This window comes from Echinops telfairi, unplaced genomic scaffold, assembly GCF_000313985.2.
Source record: "Echinops telfairi isolate 266 unplaced genomic scaffold, ASM31398v2 ScPeMD7_7;HRSCAF=31, whole genome shotgun sequence".
Classification (NCBI taxonomy): domain Eukaryota; kingdom Metazoa; phylum Chordata; class Mammalia; order Afrosoricida; family Tenrecidae; genus Echinops; species Echinops telfairi.
In genome coordinates, this window is record NW_022103904.1 from 9754620 (window position 1) to 9773703 (window position 19084).

A 19084-nucleotide genomic window follows, 5' to 3' on the forward strand; every position below is an offset into this window, starting at 1 on the left:
CCACTTCACATCAATTTGGTTGCTTGTTTTTGAATTTCTAATACCACTTGCCATCAACACCTCATGATCACACAGGCTGGTGTGCTTCTTCCAGGTGGACTTTGTTGCTTCTCTGCTTGATGGCCACTTAACTATAAGCCTTTAAGACCCCCAGATGCTGTACCCTTTAATAGCTGGGCACTATCAGCTTTCCTCACCACATTTACTTATGCACCCATTTTATGTTCGGTGATCCTGTCCCTTCTTATTGATGTCAGAAGATGATGGAGTTGGCAGGTGAAAGAATCAGCATGTTTTGAAACCTCTAGAGCCAGATATTTACAAATTACTACCCAAGAGCATTGTTCTAGTTTATAAACCCATGTAAGAGCATCTAAATCTAGAAATGTCAGTTAAGGTTATAATGTACTTTTTTACTTACCAGTACCTGTTACTGTGCAATCAGTTATAAGACTCATGGGAATCCCATGCATGTCAGAGTAGAACTTTTCTCCCAAATGTTTCAGTTGTTTTTTTGGTGTTGTTGGAATTAGATCACCAGTCCTTCTCTGAAGATGCCTTGGAGTGGACTTGAACCTCCAACCATTTGGTTAGCAGTTGAGCACATTATTTGTGCCACCCAGACACTCCACTTTTAGTATGTATTTTTCTTATGTGACAAATGTTAAACTCAAGTGGATTTTTCCCCTCTGTCCTTAAGATGCAAGGGTAATTTTGAATTCTTCTTTAATTTAGTTGCAACACACAAAACCTGCAAATTTTAGCATTTGCTACTACTGAGTGCCTTGCTGTTTCCATAAAACCTTGCCAAATTCAGAGGTGAAGTGACAACATTCATTTCTTAGCTTGGTATTTTTAAAATTTTTGTATTACAAGAAGCTCTGTGGGCACACCTTGGCAAATGCTTCAGAGCGAATATGTTCTCAGCCTTTGTTACCTTCCCTGAACCAAAAAAAGTGGGCTAGAATAACAAGCATGCAGCACTCTGCAACCTCAGTACAGCAGGTTGAAGGAGAAACGTTTCTTTAAATTCCTTTCAAAGAGTAAACAAGCCTTTTTTATTTTTATGAGAAAGACATTTTTCAGAGGATTGTAACAGTCACTGATTTCTACCCACTCACTTCAATATAGTTAATTTATTTTCTAGAGAAAGTGTCGGAAAAAAAAAAAGAGAAAGTGTCACTTAGATCTTAAGAACTTCTTACGAGCAATAGATAGTTATCATTTTGCTAATTCCACTTATTTCCCAGGGAACATGCATGGTGATTGTTACAAAGGCATCATGCCTATTAGGAGGATGTAACTTGAGTCTCTCAAACCACGTAACTGTAGACTGTGCTTTAGGTGAACAGGGTATACAGCTCCCGATGCATCGGGCTACTTCCCAGCACATGTTATTAAGAGGTTCTCAACTTTGCATGTGCATGAAGTGCACATGGAAAGTCCCCTCCCATGGCCAGAAGTGAGGAAGCCTGGCTCTTTCAGGGATTGGATGGACCCCATGCAGTCACGGTGTGGCTGCTGTGCTCGGTGACTTGAACTTGACAAGGCACCTGGGCTGCTCCGAGTCCTTTCCCTCCCTTCTTCTTTGCCTGTGACTCAGTATCCTGGAGCTACCATGACAGACTAGCTCAAGGTGGGTGATTTTAAAGAATAGAAATGTATTGCCACATAGTTCCGGAAGGTAAAAGTCAGGGGCCAGGTGTGTGTCTGGGCCACATTCTCTGTCTGTTCTTGGGAAAGCCCCTTCGGGCTCTTTGAGCTTGAGGAGCCCCAGATGTGCCTTCGTGGGCCTTGACGTGTAGACATAGCTTGATGTGATACCTTCCCTTTTCCGCTCTGTTGCCGTATTGGTTCTCCCTTTGTGAGACACAGCTCAGAGGGATTGGTACGCACTCTCCTCCCATGAGACCTTGCTACCGGAGCATCATCTTTGATGAAAGACTACACATATTTCCAAACACGGTCATGTTCACAGGCACAGAGGTGAGGAATTCAGTGGTTTTGAGGGAAACGCAAGTCACTTCATAACACCGCGCTTCATGTGCAGCTGCTTCCCCGGCAAAGCCCAGGAGAGTCATCAGTTATGTTTCCCAGATCAGTGCCTTCAGTTCTGGGTGTCGTCCATGGCTCTCCTAATGACAAATGGCTGCCTGTGTCCCTTTCCCTCCAGTACTGGTAGGAGGGACCCTTGTGTTGGTTTTCTAATTGGGCAATTTATGGGATTTAACTTTTGTAGTTAAAAAAAAAAAGAAGAAGACGAGAGAAATTGTTCTTTCGTGATTATTTTTACTTGAAACACTGGATAGGATCTCTTTCTTTTCCTGTTCTTACCTCAAGAGCTCAAAACTATCTGGTTGTTTGTAAGACGATTCGTTTATTAAATATCTAAGATTTAGATACTGTGTTTTAATGGTTTGTTCTGCATGGAGTGAACCGTGCCTTGGTGAAAGTCAGCCAGCAATTCTGGATGATCGAGGTCAGCCTTTGGGCCCAACGTCAGATGGTGGCTATGTGCAATGGCCAAGGATTTGCCACTGGCGCTGAGAGAGTAATTACAAGTTCACTAACCTTCTGCCTCCTGCATCGCTCTCCCGCAGAGGTGGGCTGGAAAGCGTGACAAGCACTACTTGCCGAGGCCCCGAAGGGTTCTTGAGTCCAAGAATGAGTTCGACTTCGCTGAGAGACTCTAAGAATGTGTTATCAATGCCTGCTTTCACAGTGCAGAGCTGCTAGAGAGAATCTCCCCCACGTTTGCTTATTACTATTATTATTATTCACTTTTCATGAGAGACGGCATTTCTTTATTTTACAAATCTCGCTGTGGAGGTTTTATAACACGCGAAGAACAATATGTGATATTTTACTCTGATGTCTGTTAGCAAGTGGGGCAATGTATACAGCAACTCTTCCTAGATTATAAGAAGAGTTTTGTATTTTTCCCTTTCACTTGAGCAAGTTTCTCTTCAATGAGTGAGTGGGTTTGTTGGTTTTATAAAAACAGGTGGTGAGTGTAAGATATCACCTAATTAAAAGATAAGAGTCCATTGGTGGTGCAGATAATTAAGCATTCAGCAATTAACTGATACGTTGGTGGTTTGAATTCACCCAGAGGCCCCAGAGAAACAAGCCTCACAATTGATTTCCAAACATGTACACTCTCTAACCCACTGCCATCGTGCCAACAGTGGCATGTCAGACGGAGTAGAAATGCCTCTGGGATTCCAAGACAGGCACACTCTATCAGAGTAGAGAGCCTCATTTTTCTCTCACAGAGAGGCTGGAGATTTAGAACCACTGACCTTGCAGCTAGAAGCCCAATGTGTAACCCACTAGACTACCAGAAGCAAAGGGCTAGCTGTTACAAACCTTGTGGGGCACGATTCTATTCTGAAACACCTATGGTAGCCTTGATTTGACAGTGTTGAGTTAGAAGACTGGCTCACTCCTGTCAAACCCATTCATATAATCCGTGTAGTCTGGGTACTTTAGAGAAACAAATCCACAGAAACGCATGTATAAGAGAGAGTTTTATATAAAGGGTAAGTGAGCATCAAGAAAACATCCCAATCCAGTGCTGCCCAAGCCCACAAGTCCAACATTAGGCCATTAACTCATATGTCCAACACCAATCCACAAAGTCCTCCTCCATCTCACAAAACACAGCGATGCCGACTGCAGCGGGGGAAACCGAATCAGTGAACGTGTAAGCATCTCAGTGCTGTCAGGGGTCTCCACACGGCTGCTCCAGCATCCAGGGCTGCATCACTGTAGGTCCATGTGGCTTCTCCTCAGGGATATCTTTCAGGAAGTGAGCCTTGCCAGCTAAAGCAGAGAACTGGCTAAAGCAGCTGCATCCTGGTCCAACCATCAGAAAGCAAGAGACCCGAGAACTAGAAAGGCGAGGCTCACCAAGCCATTTATCTCTCCACTCTTCAGATAACCCCACATGTGTGTATCAGCCAGGTTGGCACAATAAACTAACTAACTCATAATCCAATGAATTAAAATTTTAAATAAAATGACCCATTCATTAGAAGACAAAAAGTACCCTTTCACTGTTCCCAATGCCCTTTTCTTTATAAGGAAATATAATCACAAGTGGGACTTTCAGGGAACTATCTCTCATTCTAAGAAAATTAAAAAAGAACAAAAAGGAATAGAGGAAAAAAAAAAGAAAGAAAATCATTCTTAATTGAACCACCTAGCCACACCACTGTAGTATGCACTCATTAATATCTGTAAAAATGAGGAGGGAACAGAACTACCGCCAGTCTTGCCCCGCCCCCCCCAACACACACATTTTCTATGTAGTGATTTTATGTCAAGCAGAGAAAGGGCTAGCTTCCTCAGGACTCTGAACATTCTCTCTAGCAGGTGTGCACACCTCACCTCTAAATAGTGACCCAAAGAGAGAGTTGAAGGTAATTAGAGCACAGATTCACTCCTACCTCATCTACGTTCCCTTCTCCAGTTTTGCCAGCTCTGAGCAATGACTCACTTTTCTGAGCTTCGGAATCTAAAGAAGGCACTGCTGAGTGAGGATGAACTGGTGTGACACACATTATAGAAAGAATCAAGAGGACTTTGTGGTCAATGGGAGGTGATGGGCGAGGGCAGGCGCTTCCTGCAGTTAAAGCAGCGGGGAGAACCCTCTCACCCAGGGTAGCCCCTTGAAAGTCAGGCTACAAAATGTGAGGGTCCCAATGCAAAATGAAACTGGGGGTGCCTTGTTCAAAAACTATGAAGAATTCTGAGACAGTCACAGCAGAATATTAAAGCAAGTGGGATCCTTCTAAGTGTGTGGCTCAGTGACACTGCACAAGTTGTGTGCCCATAAGGCTGGTCCTGGCCCTTCTCTTCCCTTTGAGCAGCATTGCCTGGTCAACTTGAGAAAGGAAACCCACATCTAGGGCTCTGCCCCTCGCCATCCTGACCCTCAAAACACACGTATCTGCCCCTCGTCATCCTGACCCTCAAAGCACACATATCTACTTACACATCTATGTTCACACACATACGTGTACATCCACTCACATACTCAGTCACACACATAACAGTATGCACTCACATTTTCACACTCACATACGGACATTCACATGCACACTCACACACTTATATACATAGTCATATTTCTCCTAACACTTTGGTGGTCATTTTATTCCCTGAGCCTAATTTCCTGGTGATAAAATGAAAACCACGCCAACTTAGCATTCTTGCTGTAAGAATTAAACTGATTCCTATCTCCGAAGAATTGAACAGTGTGTTTAGTGCCTTGTATTTATTTGATATATAACAGAATTCATTTACCTCAGGGTTCTCTCAAATCTCATTATATACCTTCTCTCTTTTCTCCACTCGCTTCTGGGGCAAAACGAACTACCTCTGGGTGAGGGCACATCATCTGTGCTTCCCTCAGACACTCAAAGCGTTTTATCATTGGATGAGTCTGGATTCCCTAGAGAAGCAAAATCCGTGACACTTCTATGTATATGAAAGAGATTTATATCAATACATGTCTCAGTCAGTTATGGAAGTGAGTACGTCCAGTCTGGTTCAAGTCTGGCTGGGCACAGCGGGGCAGGTGTGTGTTAGAGACAAGCTGAAGTCTTCTGACTATTGTAGCCACAGGATCTGAAACACAGGAAGCAGAACGATGAAGAACGACCGCAGGCTGGTGGATGCCACGCTGAATGACTCCAAGATTGGCCAAGGTCAGCAGTCAACTGCTGGATGCAGGGACCAAGTCCAGCAGTGGAAGTGAGCTAGCTTCTGCCCACGGTCAGTCGATAGTAAATGTGGGCCACACCCCAAAGGGAATCTCCCTCAATGAAACTTCCCTCAAGACGATGGCCGGATTAATTGCTTGGCTGCTTCACAGAAGACCCCATGATGGAGCTGAGGACACTGTAGTGGATACGATCATGGGAGAATCCTGGCCCACCTAACTTGACATAACACCTGTCACAATCCTGATCGGGTTTGTCTGCCCAGCCAGCTCTCTCCCCGGGGCTCATACGTTTCTTTGGACCACACTCTGCATCTTGCTTTCTCTCTAGTCTCTATAACATTGGGCTTCATCCTCTTGCATGCATCTCCTTAATAGAATTTTCTTTGTGAAACAAAAAATGTTCTTCATAAATATAAATAATTGCAAAGTACCTAATTTCTTATATATTTAAATATTGACATTTGACTGACATTTTATTGACAGTCGAACTCTGACATTATTTTAATACATATCCAGTAGGAGATAACTACATATTACTTGGATAGTTACCATCATGCATTTATAAAATCTATTTAAAACTTTCTTTAATAGCTGAACATTTGCATTATTCTTTTTCCTCTGAAACTCATATTTCCATTTTACTGCCTACTGAATTTTATCCTAATGATTCATATTTTTATACTGAGCAGTCTTATTAAACATTATGTCAATCTTCCCTGCAACAAAAATAGATAACATACATGAGAATTAATAGTCTTAAGTGTTTTTGAACATAAAATTCTTTCACATGCTAAAAATATCTGAAAGGATACATTGCTATAATTATGACTGGTACACAACTGATAAAAACATACATGCTATAAAATTGTATTAGAAATATATCTCTTACTAAGTAGAACTGATGTATTTGAATTATGGTGTGGGCACAAAACATTGAAGCCCCGTGGAATGTCGAAAGAACAAACCAATCTGAAGGGAGTACAGCCAGAATGCTCCTTAGCAGTAAGGATGTTGAGACTTTGTCTCAATTACTTTGGATGTCCTATCAAGAAAGCCTCGTTTCTAGAGAAAAACATAAAGAGTGTAAAGTGGCGGGGCAGTGAAAAAGCAGAGCCTTCATGAGATGGATGGACACAGTTGCTTCAACAGTGGGCTCAAGCATGGCAATTGTGAGGATGGCACAGGGTGAGGGAGTGCTTCCTTCTCTTGCGCACAGGATCCCTACGAATGGGGACCAATCTGACAGAACCTAACGACAGAAACATCTGATCAGGAGCCCTGGTGGTGCTGTGTGTTAGACTTTGAGTTGCTAATCACAAGATTGTCCCAACCCACCAGCCATTGCTGTCACAGAAGCCTCTAGCATAGCAGTCAGTTGGGATCAACTCAAAGATCTATGCTCCAACTCACTGCCATGAGTTGCTTCTGCCTCCTAGTGATGCATAGGACAGAGGGGAACTGTCCCGTGGGTTTCCCAGACTGAAGCCCTCTGCAGGAGCAGAAAGCCTCATCGCTCTCCCACAGAACAGGGCCGATGCTTTAGCGCCTGACAGTTTCATTCCTCTGAAATCCATTTTCGAGAGACTTGGAAGTTGTCTGACTTTTAAAAGGATTTGGTTGGCCCAATTGTTAAAGGCATCTTTCCTTTGGTTTCTAAGATGCATATTATAAAAGTGTATTGTAGTTATATATATACTCATTTACTTAGAGATGCCTTCTATAACTCAATCAATAGAGTGAGAAAAGTTGGATAAGGTTGAATTATTGTTAATTTGGTACTCCTTTTTCAGTGTGCTACAATATTTTTATCTTACACATTAAAAAATTTTTTGGACAAAAAACAAAGTTTTAATGTTCAGTTAATTTATGTTATTTAATAGGTAAAACAACCACCTTTTAACCAAGTTTGCAAAGCAAGTCCCCTTTGGCACACCAAGCAGCCAGAATATATTTATTCTTTGTCAGAAAAGCCTATCTTATTTTCTTCATATTCATATGTGCTGCTGAGACAATCAACTCATGTAAGAGTTCTCATTGCAAGTTAATTATTTACATAGGACACGAGCTTGTCACACGACTCTTGCCTGAGGAAAGAGGGCTTAGCTGTCACCAGTATTTCTTCCTAGGCTCTTTCCTCTGCGTTCTTAGTCTCCCCCAGGAACAATGCATCAGTTGGGAAAAAAACAAACAAACAAACAAGATCTTTAAAAATTAAGACATTCAAGTCTGTGTGATTACTAAATACAGCAACATGGCCCAAAATGCTTACTGTTCACTCTGTGTTTCTGTGCTTTGGTCTTAAAAAAATAAAATTATAAGGTATGAAAGGGGGAACTAATTACAAGGATCTACATATAACTTCCTCCCTGGGGGATGGACAACAGAAAAGTGGGTGAAGGGAGACGTTGGACAGTCCAATATATGACAAAATAATAATTTATAAATTATCAAGGGTTCATGAGGGAGGGGGGAAATGAGGAGCTAATGCCAGGGGCTTAAGTGGAGAGCAAATGTTTTGAGAATGACGAGGGTAACGAATATACAATTGTGCTTTACACAATTGATGTATGTATGGATTGTGATAAGAGTTGTATGAGCTCCTAATAAAATGATTAAAAGAAAAAAACGTATGAAAGTCAAGGAACCCTACTAAACTCCGGTGAAGGAAGCTTCACAAGGGAGGTTTTCAAGTGGACCCTTCCTTGCTCTGGTCTCCAACAGGTGTGTTCAATCCAGAATCTGTGGAAGATTCAGATGTGGAAGAGACATGCCTTTTTCTTGGTTTTGGAAAGTGGAAGGAGGGCAATTCTCAGGAGGTATGGGCATGTTGTGGTATGAAGAGGAGCCATTAATAATCTTATCCTGGGATGGTGCTCAGATCTATCCCACATTGGCCTCATGTTCTTTTTTTTTTTTTCAAAATCTCCCTTTACAGCCCTCACAAGTCATTGCATGGTTTAGATAGATGACAATCCAGTGGGAGTGAGAAGCGGAAATCACAAGACCAAAGTTTAGGAGGAATTTGGAAGATAGAAGTGCAGGCTTCTGAACTTTTCTTGCAGAGGGATGAGTGAGGTCAAGGACAACCTTGAGTCTCTAAAGTTCAGATGTGAGGAAAGGGAACTTTGTGAACCTCTGTTGTGAAGTGTGCTTTGTTGACATCGCTGAAAACGGGCACAGGAAGCTGAACTGAGAAGCCACACTTTATATGATGCCAGGGGTCTTCTGTGGCTCTATTATGTTGTTTGAACAATTATTGTAATGGCCAGTATTAATTGATATTCCTGTTTCCCAAAGTAAGTGCTTCACAAGGTGTAATTGGATAAAGTTACTCTTTGCTTCACAGCTGCCTTTTCCAAGTCTCCTTCCTGCACAAAGTCCTCAGGGAAATTCAGCAGTAGTTCTAGATTCCACGCTAGAAGATCCTGGCTGTATGGACTCCTGTGTGAATGGCTTCATGCAGAGAGAACTATCAATGCTATGCTGAATTCTTGTTAATCATTGAAAAACAAGAAGTTAAACATTGAAAAAAAAGAAGTAATGAGTTCAGCAAGATTATTACTTAAAGCAGAAAAAAAAACCCCCACAAATGTCTAGATTCATAGGGAACTAAGTGGTGGTGCATGTGAAATAGCTAACCTATGACTCTTGGGTAAAATTAAGGTTCATATAAGTTTCAGAGACATTTATAAAAGGAAACTTCTAAAGAGGTTATCTTTGATGATGATGATGATGATTAGCTAATCTTAAACTCTAGAAACAGTTCTAAGCAATACTCAGTTCATTTTCACAGCAACATTATGAAGCAGAAATTAGTACTGTTAATATCTCCATTCCATAGATGGGGAGACTGAGCTACAGAGTGGTAAGTAACTTGCCAATGGATACGGAGCTTGCCATGGCAGGGTCAGTATTTTAACCCTTCACCTTTGACTCTGGAACAAGTACACACAGACATATAAGTTTTACTACATAACTTGATTAAAATCTATATCCTATGGGATCACTCGCTCATCTTCTATAAATTGTGTGTATCTCTGTGGGTGTTTTAAGATTCTTTATGCCCTAAAAACACTATAGCAATTATAGCAATCATTACAGAATTAGAAGGAAAAACAGTTTTCCTTCTTTATATTCCTTTCCAGGTTAATTTGTTTCAAAGATATTATACAAACTTAATAGACATGATTTTGAGCTTTGTTTTTCTACTTAAATCGGTATTTCAAACAGTTTTATTTTGCTACAGCTTCTTTGCAGTTGCCCAATGATCCAATAGGTTGGTGAGACAGCCCTCACCTTTGCTGTCTTTTGTGATAATACAAATAGCATGGCTTTGTCGTGCATTATTTATTTCCCTTCTTTTTGATTTTTTCTTATTTAATACAGACAGATCCCCAGGAGTAGTAACACTTGATGGCTGACGAGAATACTGCTATTACTTGTCAAAGTAAAGTTGAGTTCCTCTTTGAATAGGTGGTTGTATATAGTTACCACGAATATCCAAATTTTAGTATGCTTTAATATAAAAATCCTTTTGCAAATTATTGTTCCATTAATTTGTGTTTTTACTTATAATTTGTATTTAACAAGCCTTGCAACTATGTAATACCTTTTATGTGTTTGGTGTAAGTATGTTTTGCTGAAAAAAAAAATACAAAATTGAATTATAAATGAACTCTCTCTGTTTTACCCAAAGGATTTGTTTTGATGTTGCAATAACAGATGAAAGATCATTTGACAAGAGTGCTGATTGTGGCTGTTTATCTCAGGGCATGAATAATTCCTGAGGCGGTTGGCAGAGTCTAGTAAGAAATCTTGCACTACTGCACCATAAAGGAGTATTTTGTCTTCTTCAATCCTAGGCATCAGAGCAGCTAATCCTGTCATTCCATCATTGCTTAGGTTCATATTTACGGTAAGGAAATCTCAAAGGAATATTTGGAAAGAAAGACCATTTTGCATGACTGCTGTATAGTTTGAATGAGCAGCAACAACAAAAGGCCCAGCAGTCATTCCATTTATGAATTTACAATATTTTACCGCCTACAGTTATGTTCTTTGTGGGTTGGTTTTGCCAGGACTCTTTTTTCCCCTTCAAATGGACATTTAAAGGAAGCCACTCAATATCAGAATGCAAATTGAGTTAAAAAAACTTAAACATATTTATGCATTCAATATGTCTATTGGGTATTTCCACTCTACTGGTGAGTAATCATCTAAGACAGACATATTCCTTCCCTCCTGGTACTTAGAGTCCAACTGAGGAGACAGCCAGCTAAACTAGGCTCAGTGTTAATCGACAGCCCCGGGTATGGTGTGCAATTATGCACCCTGTAGGGGGCGCTGTTCATGTTCTTGTTTCTTGAATGACTCACCCTGAGCTGGGCCATGCATAACCTACACCTTCAAGAGGGGTCCTGTGACCACAGTTGCCCCAGCTGGTAGAAAAGTCCCAGTGGCGTCTCTTCACTTCTATCTTGGCCAGGAGGCCAGGTCTCTTATGGGTTGACCCACACAGATGCATGAACTTTTCACTCCTAGTTGTCCAGTGCTGTTGGATGGCTGATGGTCCAGAATGTTGAGTGTGGTCGGAGGGAGGTCCATATACTGAGGCCATTTCAACCCAATTTCCTTCTGTTTTTCTGTCTTCTCTTCTTCTAATGAAAAGTCTTTGATCTTTATTCATTTCCCCTGCCCAACAGCTGCATTACTCTGTCCTACAGCTCCTTTTTTTTTTTTTGAGGGGATTAAAAATCTCTATTAGTAAACACTCGAATCTGCCTAGCACCTAAGTCTTTTCTTCTTCTCCTTCTCCTTCTCTTTCAAATGGACTGAGGAGAAATACCCATCCTTACAATAAGAGAGCAAATTAAAAAGCGTAAAAAACACATACAGACTCCTAGAAGGTCACCAGCACTGATGAGGAAGTGTTTTCAGAGTTCTGAGAGTGGAGATGCTCTAGAAGCATCTACTAGGACAACTCAGTCTGAGGTGGCATCTAAGGAGTCTCCAGAAGGCATCTACAACTCTGAAAATCAAGGAGTAAGAAAGCAGAGGAAGAGAAGGAGAGTAAGATGTGGGGGATGGGAGGCACTGATGGCTGTTTCACCTGGACAATGAGCTAGAACTTTGTTTCAAGGCCAAAAGAGTTTTAAGTTGGGGCAAATCATGATCAGCTAACTGTTTTAGGAATCTCTCTCTCACCATTGTGTGGCCAGAGGATGGGGTGAAGTTGGCCTGTTGGAAGAGATGGGACAGCCAGAAGTAGAGATAGTCATTAGGAGACTATTGTAATACTTGAGTGATATAATGGATGCTTGTTCCAAGGTCATGCCATGGGCACAGTGAGAAGTAGGTGATTCAAGAGGTACTGAGGAAGTAAAAGCAGCAAATCTTGGTCATGAAGTAAAGTGTGCAGACTGGAAATCCGTTGGTTCAGTGATGAGATTCTAACCTCTCCTGTAGAAGACTGGGGTTCAATTCTGGCTAGTGTATCTCTTGCACAGCCACACGGGTCTGTCAATGGAGTTGTGTGTGTTGCTGCACAGTTTCAGTGGAGCTCTTAGCTGAAGGTGGGAAAGTTAGTCCACTCCTGAAAACTCAGTCAATGAAAACCCTGTGGGGCACACTGGTCGGATCCACAGCCACTCATGGGGAGGACCAGGACTGGGCTGTGTTTCCTCCTGTTGTACGTGGGGTCATCATGAGCTGGGGGTCATGATAGTAGCTCAGAATAACAGCAGATGCAGGCCAGGTGGTTTAGAAAATGCCACTTAAGTCTCTGTACTCAGTTCCTACTGGCAAGATGATGCTAATCACCAAGAATCAGGCATCTGGTGGTCATGAAAGGTTTGCAGAGAGACACTGAGTTTGATTTGCATTTTATCAAATTTGGGATGCTGAATGAAAACATACAGAAACGTGTGGATGTGGGGATTTAAATGATTCATTTTAATAATTAAGCAATCATCTACTGTGTGCCAGGCACAGGGGCATGTTCTTGACTCGAGATTCTGGAAGGAAATATGTTGGACCCCTGTGGAATTAGATGCGATAACCTAGACAAGGGGTTTCGAGGTTATAAAAGACAGTGGCAGGTTCATCGTGTTGAAGGACTAGCAGTGGGAGGAGTAGGAAGGAAAAGTCGAGAGAGAAAGAGGAAATTGGGAAGATGAAGGATCCTGGGCGAAGTTCTAGGAAAAGAATGTTGAAGGAAAGGCAGTCAGGTAAGGGTTACATTCGCCAGGAAACAAAAGGAAACGGAAGGTAAAGAGCTCTTTGTTTGCTCGTTGGAACCGATTTCTAAAGCATGGACACATACAAAGAATCATACATCAAACACCACTTACAACCTCGAATTAACAAGCGTTAACATTTAATTATTCTATTAAATAATATTTTAATTGTGCTTTCAGTTAAGGTTTATGCAGCAGATCAGATTTCCATCTAACAGTTTCTACACAAATTATTCAGCATCAGTAATTTCATTCTCCACAACGCGTCAGCATTCTCCTAAATTGTGTTTGGGTTGTTCCATTTCAAGTACTCTCATTTCCCTGCCCCCTTATAATGTTTTTTTCTTCTTCTTTTTAATCATTTTACTGGGGGCTTGTACAACTCTCATCACAATCCATACATCCATCCATTGTGCCAAGAGCATTTGTACATTTGTTGCCATCATCACTCTCAAAACATTGCTTTCTACTTGAGCCCTTGGTATCAGCTCCTCATTTTCCCCCTCCCTCCCCATTTTCCCTCCCTCATGAACCCTTGATAATTGATAAATTATTATTATTTTGTCATGTCTTACACTGCCCGACGTCTTATCTTTGCTTTAGAGCAACTATTGACCATGTGGTCACATATAGATTGTGCCATTTTATTATCTTTGTTGCAGACATTACTCAAAATAAATAGAATGGAAAGTAATTTAACTTGCCTTCCTCTCTCTCAAGCAGGACAAAATATGTAAGGTAATAATTTCTCCTTTGATAATTGAGTATAATCTGAAAATCTGTATTGTAATTATTTGATATGATTATTTGGATGTATTTCTACTATCTCATATTTTGATTTTTGTTTTTAACATCTTTATATCTTTTTCTTCCTTCTCTCTTTCTGATGGATCAATCCTGTTTTCTTTATTAGTGCTCATTCTCAGTCCCCTACTGGTGTGACAGTAGCATGTTCTTTTTTAATCCTTTGATGGTTAACTTTAAATGTGTAAGCAATATAGTTAAAATCACAGTGAGTCATATAGCTAATTATTCTCTATGCTGCGCTCGAACCAGCAGAAAGGCCGTAAGGCACGCAGTTCTGTCTCTCCATTAACAGCCCTGGCCCTGCTCTGTGTTCTCCCAGTTATACACTCCCAGCTTTGGTCATTTATCGTTGTGTTTCTCGTCAGTTGATGTGTAACATATTTACCGGGTTTTGTTGTTTTTTCCCCTTTCCCCCTTCCTTCAGACAACTTCTTACAGCTAACTCTTTTCACGTGCGTTCAATGTCCTAGGCACAGAGAGAATCTTTAGGCTCTTTAAATTGGAACAACCATCCAATCTCTTTTGCTTCTTGGAATTTACTTTTACTCTTCTTCAGAGCCTTTATATTCTTATTCCACACTCAAAATATTGCCTTTCATACCAGTCCAGTGTCAGTTCTACGCCCATGGAATTATTCCCAGCCCGTCTCTCAGTACTTGACACCAAAGAGAAGGACCCGTGGAACAAGGGTCACTTAGACAGTAGCGTGCTAGAGTCCTGAGCATGTCTTACACAGTTGGTCCGGAGGTAGAGTCCAAGAGCAGAGCAGTTGGGGGACCTTGGGGAAGAGGTAAGCGTGGGCCCGTTGTCTAACAGTTCCCAGTCTGTCAATATCTTAGATTCTCCTTGGTCCAGGGTCTCGCCATCAGGAAGACAGAGGTACATGGTTCCATTATGGATGATGTTGCTCAGTGTCCAGAGGACAAGAAGGATGCAGAAGGGGATGCTGAGTAGAACCATGTGCAATAGTCTTACTGAGACGAGTAAGACCAGCCGATCTTGCTATTCATCCCTGGCATCAGATTTCCTTCCCTGTGTGACACTCCCACATTCATCCTGACAGACCAGTCCTTCCTGGCTTCCACAACAGTAGTATTCCGAAAAACTTTATCTTTCATAGTTTTAGATGGTTTTTTTCTTTAGTGCTACAATCTGGTTTTCCCTCCCTCATATCTTTCTTCTAATGAAGTGATTCTCTGAGCTCTGCTCTTCAACCTGTCTCTTGATTTATTTCTCTACTTCAAGCACTACCTATATCATCTGTAGGATTTCTTTTGCAGACACACGTGTTCTTTTTTACCCTTTGGACCATGTTATTACCTCATGATTCTATTTTTCTGTCTCTTTGAACAATATTCTTTGAGTGGTATTCTTAATTTAAAGACACTCTTGAGTTGCTTTATTCTTTTGGAACTTGAGGTTGCACCAAGGAGCCCTGGTGTTGCAAACCAGTTAGGAGATCCAACCAACCAGCTGCACCACCGAGAAGGATGGGGCCGTCAGCTTCTGCAAAGATCACAGTCTTGGAACCTTGTGGAGAAGCTCTACTCTGTCCTAGACAGTCTCTGTCAGTCAGAATTCCCGGGATAACAACGAGGCCAGAGTCTAACAGATCTGTGTATTTGTTGGCTCTCTGATGATACTATTCTCTCATTGGGAGTACCTGGGTGTGGGCCATGAGCATAGCCCTATGGGATGGTTTCATATTTGCCTCTTCTTTTTTATTAATCATTTTATTGGGGCTCAGACAATTCTTATCACAATCCACACAAACATCAATTGTGTGAAGCACACTTATACATTCGTTGCCCTCATCATTCTCAAAACTCTCGCTTTCTGCTTGGGCTCCTGGAATCAGCTCTGCATTTTTCTTCCCCCCATCCCCTGCATCCCCCTCCCGCATGAACCCTTGATAATTTATAAATTATTATTTTATCTTATCTTACACTGCCCGGCGTCTCCCTTCACCCACTTTTCTATTGCCCATTCCCCAGGGAGGAGGTTATATGTAGATCCTTGTAATCGGTTCCCCCTTTCTACATCCTCTTTCCTCTTCTCTCCCGGTATCACCACTCTCACCACTGGTCCTGAGGGATTAATCTGTCCTGGATTCCCTGTTTCCAGTTCCCATCTGCACTGCTATGCATCCTCTGGTCTAACCAGGTTTGCACGGTAGAATTGGGACCATGATATTTGCCTCTTCTTTGCCTTGTGGGTTTCACTAGTTAGGGTAATATGCTATGTCATTTTTTAAAATTTGAAGCAAAGTTGTGTGGCTGTTTACCCATGAAGTAGTATGAGTTCTGACTTTATTTTTTAATATGGTTTAGGCCTGGAAAGCATTTCACTTAGTTTCTATCACTCTTGGCCTCATTGGAGCCGCCATTTCTCTGGGCTGGCGGGTAGGCTTTGCTGTCTGTGGTAGTTACATAATCTGGTATCAACTTGGGCATTAAGGGTGGAGGCTAGCCTGTCAATCAGGTCATAGCCTGATGAGGCCTTACTTGGGGGCATGGCATTCTCATGAGTATTCTGGGAACTTCCTCTCCTCTCTCTCTCTGCCTTGGTCTTCCTGTTGACAAGCCACAGGAGACTTGCTGAGACATGCAAGAACTCTCTCTGCTTCACCTTCCTGTTATAGAGCCACACTCAGAGAGCTGGAAGAGCCACTGGATCCACAAGACTTTCACCCACCAGTCTGTGATCTTCCTGCATTTGACTCACTGCAAGTGGCTGCGTGAGTCTAAAGAGGAATTTATGGACTAGTTTCAGACATAGCATTGGGCTTTTGGACTTGATCTGGACTGAGCTGGGATTTTTTCACAATATAACATTGCTCTTTTATATAAATCTCTCTCTTACACTCATATGAGTGTCTCTAGACTTATCTCACTAGTCAACCTGAACTAACACACTTTCCATTTAAATGAAAGGCCAGCCATGCAAGGTTTCTAGCTTCTGACATGGAACTGGGTCTGAATCTTCCTGAAAGAGCAGAAAAAACAAAACTCCCAGAAGCTTGGACTGTGTCCACCTCTGAAATGTCGGTACCTGGATTCCACTTCACTTTTGAGCCAAGTTGATCTAGTTTTTAGTTTTCATTCCTGGCACTTCTTCTGGTATTAAATATAGATGCATACATAATAATGGGGCTCAAAAAAGTCCATGGGAAAATGGACTTACAGGATAATAGATTTCTTTCATGAATGTTTTGAAGCTCCCTCACTTATGCGTGTATGTACATACAAAGTATTCTCTTCCACTGTACATTTGCGCATTTGGAGCAGGGTGGTGGGCACAGTGGCGAATGGGGCATCCTTTTGTGGTAACTCAGTTCGCAATATTGTCTAAGGCCCCCAATTGTCTTGTGAAACCATCACAGCACTTATATAGTGACAGATGAACTAATAAGCAAGATAAGGATGTACTTATAGCATCAAAAATCAACACCAGTCATCAAAAGCAAAGACTCGCAGATGCCACACGGACAAGGCACAAAGAACAGCAAGTGCCGCAGTGGATGGCAACTGGCAGACACAAATGGAATTGATACCAGCTCCCTTGTGTGAGAATGTGCCAGCAAGAAATAAAGTCCATGCAGGGGCCTGAAGATGCTTATTCACATGTTTGTTTGAGTTAGAAGGCCCTGACCACTGCAGCACCTCCACTGATGTCTGTTTCCTGTACTTCCTTCCCATATAATTGAAACTGTCTCTCAGTGGGTCTCTGGGGAGTGTACAATTTCTTTCTACCCAACAAAGGTGGTCCATGTGCTGTCAAGTCTAGTTCTGGCTACACAGACTCAATATTCAACCTCGGGATGGATACAGGCAAAGACAGATGCTTATTTGTACATATATAAGAAGAGTTCCATCAGAGGTAGTTAACACATATGCATATGAGATGGTGCTCCAAAAGGTTTGTGGGAAAATGGAATTAAAACACAAAGGAATTTTTCCATGAACTTTTCGGAGCCTTTCTTATGGAACTTCAATGTCCCCTTTAAAGGTCTGAATAAATAGCGGGGATCACCACAGATTGTCAGTATTTAGAACACTTGCATGACTGAATCTGGTCCTGTGCTGATGGCAGACATCAAAAAACTACTGACCTTCCCATCCCTATTTCCCATGATGACACCATGGTGATGCATGTCTTTGAGATGCTGTCATCGCACTGGGCCACCACTAGTTGATGCTCTGGCCATTCCTGTGGACCGTAGAAGTTGATTCAGTCTTCAAGGGCGAGTGCCCTTGGTCAGAGACTACAAGCCGTAACACATTCCAGTTACAAGGGTTTCCTTGCTGCTTCCTGAGTTATTCATTCTGGTTCTTTGTCTTTCTGCAGAAAAGCTTGCAATTTTACACCTGTCCCATTGATAGAGGTTGCTCCTGCAACCTCTATAAAGCAATTATCACCTTTGCAAGGGGGCTGTCTGACTTTTGCCTGTCTCTTGCAGGCAAATTATAGTTCACAAGAGGAAACCAAACCACTTCCCCACACACGTTTTCCCTTAGCGTGGGGGTGGAGAGGGTGGGTGTTCCGTTGGAGAGTAAGTGAAACAGGATAAGACGCATGTGGAGCAAGAGGTACAAGTGTCTCTCTCAAAGCATGATGAGAAGGGAGAAGATACATAGGTCATTGGAATTAAAAGGATATGGGGTAGCTATGAATGTACTTGAATGAAGATGGCAAGAAATGTAAAAGAAAATAAGTGGCTGGCGTCCCAAGAGGGAAAAAGGATAACTGATGGAGCAAAGTCATGGAGAAGAGACGTGGCACTGGTGTTCTGCTACAAGGTTATCTGACATATACACTCCAACTGTGTCTCTACTAAGTGGATATATTGAGCACATCCATTTACTAAAGGAAAGGCAGCAGGGCTATAAACGGGTTCTGCCTCACAAGCCAGTGCTATGCAGATATGAGTGGGCTTTGGAGCCAGTGGTACTTGATTTTTTTTATTTTTTTTTAACTTTTATGGACTAGTAGATTCCTGGCCTGGTTGGAGTCAGCGATCTTCAGGGACTAAGTGAAGAGTGTGCCTCCTTCCTCCGGAGAAAGATTCAAGCAGCTTCCCTAGCTCCCTGGGTGGTATTTGGCTCTTTAACTGGAGAGAGGGATTTCACAGGAGTCATTGTGCCATCGTGTCTCTTGTCATCGCGAAGAAGGGCTGGGAGGAGCTGTGTGCCGGAGTCACGTATTCATAGCATGAAAGGGAGAGAATAGGTCAATGTTCAGAGATGAAGGCACTGCGATAGCTTTATAGAATACCTTCTTTCCCTGAAAATAAGACAGTGTCTTATATTAA

The 19084-nt window shown here is 41.9% G+C and overlaps 1 protein-coding gene across 1 annotated transcript in view; it reads left to right on the forward strand.

The window, feature by feature from the left end:
- The window catches only part of HECW1 (HECT, C2 and WW domain containing E3 ubiquitin protein ligase 1), a 436908-nt gene that overhangs the window by 88361 nt on the left and 329463 nt on the right, over nt 1–19084 (forward strand). The window lies entirely within an intron of this gene.